This window comes from Ochotona curzoniae, unplaced genomic scaffold (genome assembly GCF_017591425.1).
Source record: "Ochotona curzoniae isolate NIBS_2020 unplaced genomic scaffold, NIBS_Ocur_1.0 scaffold_2453, whole genome shotgun sequence".
NCBI lineage: Eukaryota > Metazoa > Chordata > Mammalia > Lagomorpha > Ochotonidae > Ochotona > Ochotona curzoniae.
Genome location: NW_024467094.1, coordinates 9,399,367 through 9,405,366, shown reverse-complemented (window position 1 = coordinate 9,405,366; position 6,000 = coordinate 9,399,367).

Here is a 6,000-nt window from a genome sequence, read left to right as displayed (position 1 = left end):
ACTTGGGCCATCTACTGCTGCTTACCCTGGCACATTAGCAGGGAGCTAGGATGGTAGGCAGCCAGCAGGTAAACCAGTGCTCATATGGGATGCTAGCATCACAGGCAGCGGTGTTACCCATAGTGCCACAGCACCAGCCCCTGGGGGATTGATTCTGTGCAAGGTATTAGTTGTATCTTGGTTTAGTCCTCAGATACCAGTTATGACCCTGAGTGGAGTACCATCTGTGTACTGTAAACTCCCTCTACCCCTACCCAATTCCAACTCCCGTCAAGAACTTGGAGCCTGGGCCCGGCGCGGTGGCGCAAGTGGTTAAAGGTCCTTGCCTTGCACGCCCGGGATCCCATATGGGTGCCGGTTCTAATCCCGGCAGCCCCGCTTCCCTTCCAGCTCCCTGCCTGTGGCCTGGGAAGGCAGTCGAGGACGGCCCAAAGCCTTGGGACCCTGCACCCGCGTGGGAGACCTGGAAGAGGCTCCTGGCTTCAGATTGGCATAGTATCGGCCCGTTGCACTCACTTGGGGAGTGAATCATCGGACGGAAGATCTTCCTCTCTGTCTCTCCTCTCTGTATATCCGCCTTTCCAATAAGAAAATAGTAAAAATAAATCTTTAAAAAAAAAAAAAAAAGAACTTGGAGCCCCTCTCCTGACCACAAGTGGGCTTGGCCAGGAGGTTACTCTGGATTGGGCTTGTCCTGGGCCCCTGGGGCTGGAGAAGAGGCAGACCAGTGCCTCATTCCCCTTCCTCGTCACCTTCACTGCTGCCTCCGTGTTTCCCAGTGTCCTCTGCTGCTGCCTGTTTGGGCTGGGCTAGGGACATGTGAGGGTTGGAGGAGGCACGGTGACAAAGGCTTCTTTGTCCTCCCCTTCCTGGCACACAGTCCCTGCTGCAGCAGGGTGTGTGTGTGTGTGTGTGTGTGTGTGTGTGTGTGTGTGTGTGTGGTTGGCAGAGTGGGCTTGTGGAGGCAGTGCCTGCGAAGAGGCAGCAGTAGGTATGAATAGCAGGCATGGGGCTGCACAACCCCATACAGAAAAAGGGTTTGTGACTCCATGGCTTGTATGTTTCTGACAACAGTTCCCTTGCTTCAGCACCTAGTAACAGCAATGGGCGTTCCTTGTGACACCTGCCCCTGGTGATCGTGACCTTGCCCTACATCTTCATGAGCATCGGGCTCCTCCCTTGGGTAGTATGATGCCTGCCACAAGAGCAGAGACCTCCAAGCTGTGGGAGCAGCACCATGTGTCCATTGGCTGAGCCCAATGACTGGGGCCTTGCCCACCAGGGCTCCCCGCAGACACCTTTATGCTGATTGCCAGTGCTCACTAAGGGTCTGGGAAATCCCACATGTGAACCCAGGCCAGCCTTGAGCAAATTCAGTGAACTCGGTCAAGCAATGCAGCCACATTGGTGGGAGCCCGACTGCTGATTGGCCTCTGTAGTGGGATCTCCCCATTCCCCAACCCAGCCCCCACCGACTGCCCAGGAGGCTTGATGGAATGCCGGGAGGGGCTGCTGTCAGGTCCCCACAACAGCACTGCCCTCCTAGATTTCTCTGCTGCTCTTCCTGGAGTCACCTGGTGGATGGTATGCTCATCTACCTGGTTACTGCGTCCAGGGTTCTTGACTCAAACCTGTGACCATTTCCATCTTCTGGCCCATCTCCCCATCCAGCAGCATACTTTGTCATGCTCCATCTCTTTCCATCCAGGGTCTGCTGCCCCCCACAACCCCCAGCTGGGGCCCCTGACAAAAGCACCACCACTTCTCCCAACACTGAGCCCTGGTTTTCATTGCACCTGCCACAGGGGCTGTGCCCATCTCATTCTTTATGGGCACCCGGGGAAACAGTTGTCTTCTTGCTCCCAGTTTCTCCCCTAGGGGAGCCCAACCATGCACACAGGCCATCCTGTACCCTGGATGCTGCTGGTATCCACTTCAATATAGGAGTAGCCTCCTACCTGTTGTCCTTCACAACCCCTGTGCCCTAGGAGGAGAGCCCCAACTGCAGGGCCAGGCTCAAGGCGCCTTTGGCTCGCCCCCAGGCTCGGCTCTTCCCCTTGCAGACTCTCCTTGCTCTCCATGTTTGGCCATACTTTCTTCAGCTCCACTGGCTACTGTGAGCAACACATCTGGGTTCCTGCTCTGGCTAGTTGTCCTTGCTCCAGGGCTTGGATTTTCCCCCCACTAGAACTCAGTGGACTGGACTACATCCATGGGGGAAAGGGCAGACAGATGCAGTCTGGGCCTCTGTGCAGGCAAAGTGGTAGAGCATCAATAGGAACTGCTCTGAATCGTGTGTGTGTGTGTGTGTGTGTGTGTGTGTGTGTGTGTGTGTGTGTGTGTGTGTGTGTGTGTGTGTGTGTGTGTGTGTGTGTGTGTGTGTGTGTGTGTGTGTGTGTGTTTCCCCCAAGGAAGTGATTCTCAGATGATCTGAGAAAACCTTAGAGGTCACAGGTGTTCAGGTCAGCAGGCACCTGCCCCAGTCCTGCTCCAGGCCACACAGCAAGCTTAGTTTGAGACATGCAGAGAGCAGCTCAGAGGTACTTCTGTCTTTCCGACAGCCCAGCACATGACAAGGTCACAGCTGAGCTGCCACCCCCTGTCTTATCTCCTGTCTCATCCATTTCATCCTGATCTGTTGCCCACACAGTGACGGCAGTACTGCTCGGGGCAATGCGCCCTGTTCACAGCACTTGCTTTGATTCTGACACAACACTATGAAATAAACACTGTGAGCCCATTTTACAGATGAGGCAAGCAAGAGGGAGAGTTTTGTTTTCTTTCAACTAGAAATTGGCTACCACTGGACCTAAATACAAAGCTTTTACTTTTCTCACTATACCTCAAGTCCACCCCCAAGTCCCTGGTGTCCAGCCTGTCCTGGGTTGGCCTGCCCTCCCAGACGCCCTGCCAGTGGCGAGGGCCCTGCCCTGAAGGTTCAGGTCAGGCTCCACCTGTGCCTGGCACCTTGGCCTTCCCTGTGGCCTTGGCCTCCTGTGCCAGTCAGCATCTACTTGAATTGGCCATGGCAGTGCCAGTCCTCACCCCAGCTTGTACATGGGCTTGCTGTGCCCTTGGACCACCTGAGCCGCTGTGTCCAGCTGTCTAGTCCTCTGCCTCCCAGGAGCATCCTCCATGCCCGGTGACAGCACAGGCAGCAACTCCCCCAAGGAGGTCAGCAAATGCCCCAGTTACTGCACCTTGGCTCTGATTGGCCCAGCTTAGGTAAGAAACCCATCTCAAATCTAATCTTTGGGTTGTGACTGGTCAGATGGGAGTCACATGACCACCCGTGGTCAAGGGGCTGGATGGGCACCATGTTAGCTATGTGGATTAAACATCTACTTCCCATGGGGAAACTCAGATTCTCTTACCTCACACAGAGCCAGTGGGCACAGGTTGGATACCTCCACACACACAGCACAAGGCAGCACGCATCTTCCTGCGGCTGGCAGTGACGGGAAGCCACAGGGATGCTGAGGGGTCACTCCTGGCTGGAACAAAGCTGGAGCAGGACAGCTTACAGCTAAAGGACTGACCTTTTTCCACCAAGGAAGGGCTGCAATTTCAGCAGGCTTCATGGTGGAGGCAACATTTGAATGAGAGCCTAAAAGACAATACTCTGGGAGTTAAAAAAAAAAAAAAAAGGAGGGAAGGGCCCTGTAGGCAGAGGGGAGAGCATGGACACGACCTGGAGTCCTGAAAGGGAGAGCACAGGTGTGGACACGACAGGAGCAGACAGATGAGGGCGAGGGGGTCCGGCTCAGGCCCCACGCAGGAGGAAAGCAAAGCACGGTGTGTCTGGGGTGGGTGGGTGAGGGGCCAGCCTCGAGCTTGCCCTCCCATCATCCCGCCCTTCCCTGGAAAGCAGATTGCCCTGGCGCAGATTCTCTCAGTTCTATTTCTAAATGGGGGAGTTCGTGGGGAGCCCAGGCCTTTGCCAAGTGCTCCATCTGTACGTGATCAATCTCTCTTCCTCAGAAGCCCTGTCCACCATGAGCTGCAGCTGGAGAGGCCTGCAGGCTCACACTGTTAGTCTGAGAGACAGGGGCCCCACCCACACCGGACACCCCAGGACTGCTGAACCCAGAGGGCGCTCAGGCGCCCCGGCCAGCATCAGCTCCTGCTGACGGCTTCCAACGGCTTTGCCATCCACTCAGTGGGACACAGAGGAGTCCCTTTATTTCCCCAGGGAACCCCGCAAGGAATCTCCTCCCTCCAGCCTCTGTCACCCACACAGGTGGCTCCTCAGCTAGCAATTGCTTGAATGTCAAGAAGAAATCCCAGCCGCATTTGCACCAGACTGGCCGGCCATGCAGCTGGGGCCGGGGAAGGCTAGGTGGGCCCGGGGAAGGCCAGGGCAGGTGGGCTCTTTCTGACCAATCTCTTCCCATCCTGGCCTCAGGAGGGCGAGCGCAGCCCAACACACCGATTCAGCACACTACACTAGGGGACCGTAGCCGGCAACGTGTGTGACACAGGTCACCAGGCTCCAGGGACAGGGCTGCTGGCTCCACTGGCTGCAGCTTTTCATTAACGGGGATAATTGGTGGCAGCTTTAAAAGGGACAAACCCAGCTGCCCCTGCACCGACCCCGGGGGGAGCTGCCCGCCGCGCAGTCACAGGCATCGGCTAGCGCAGGGGTTTCTCACGGTTGTGAAGAGTCAGCATTTCTTCAGATTCCCCTCAGCACTGTGGATGCCTCCCTCAGAAACCACACACACAAGTGCACACACACAAAGGGGCTTCAAGGATGGGAATCGAAAGATCCACACATAGCAGTTATTGTATTTTAAAGATTTATTTGAAAGAGAGATCTGCTTTGCTGGGGGTTACCCACGCCTTTAAGCCTGGCAGCACTGTGAGGACAGGCTCTGGAGCATCTGTGGGTTCTGAGTACTGGCACATCCCCTAGTGCTGTTGTCATTCAGATACTGTGTGCCCTGGGGTCCAGTGGGAGAGTTTCTCAGAGTCCTTCTCTCTTGTGTCCTGCAGGTCCTGGACTCAGTGCATCAGGCCTGGCTTGACCATGAGGAATGCAAACTTAACTTTTTAACCCCAAACCCGACTTTTCGATCTCAAGCTCTTTGGCAATTGGGAGTCCCCAGTGGAAACAGCCTGGCCGCCAGATCTAAGTCTGTCTGCTCCAAGCCAGCTGCTAGCCTTTAAGCTTCCTGCCCTCCAAGGCTGCCTAGGGTCCCGTCTGCTCTGAGCCCACCCAGGGACTCCTTTGGTGCTCCCCCAACTGGAGCCCAGTCAGGAGCAAACACATCTGAGGCCCAAGGGGAAGTTTCCCATGGGAGGCGACAACAGCTCGCAGCGTCTCTGCAGAGGGCAGGAACCCCTGGCTAGAAGCCACCAGTACCCAGTGCTGGACCGTCCCCTGAGGGTCCCCTGCTGGACCCTCAGAGCCCACTGAGTTCAGGCAGGGGGTCCCACTCTGAAGCCCCCTGCCACACTGTTCCCTTCCCCACCAGCAGTCCCAGCTTTAGGACTGTCACCCATATGCTCTCCGTCCCTGCCAACACAGCTCTGCATAGCGCCCCGGGGCCCTAAACTCGCTGGGCCTCCTCTACTCAGTCCCAGGATGCACTTCCCAGCCTGTGCCATCCAACCTCTAGCAATGGATATACATAATACACCCAGTGGAGATTTCTGAACACAGGCAGCAGCCGAGCCACTAAGTGGGCACCTGCCCAGCGCACCTCTCCCCACTGAGGGCTACAGGAATGTACGGAGAGGGCTGTGCCTGCCCTCCAGATGAGGCTGTCCTGTGCTTCCATCCCGCATGTCATCTAGTGCCTCCTTAATAAGTGGAGCCAGTTCCCTCTCTGAACCCTTGTCCAATTCACCCTGTTAATTGTTCTGACCAGAAGCATTCAAACCACAGTCTGAGGACAAACCAGAAGGATGTGCCAGGGATACGGAGTGTCTGCCTCCTTCTCTCCCACCGTAGGGTTGAGGCAGGCCTCTACCTGGGTGAGGCAGCCACACCCATTC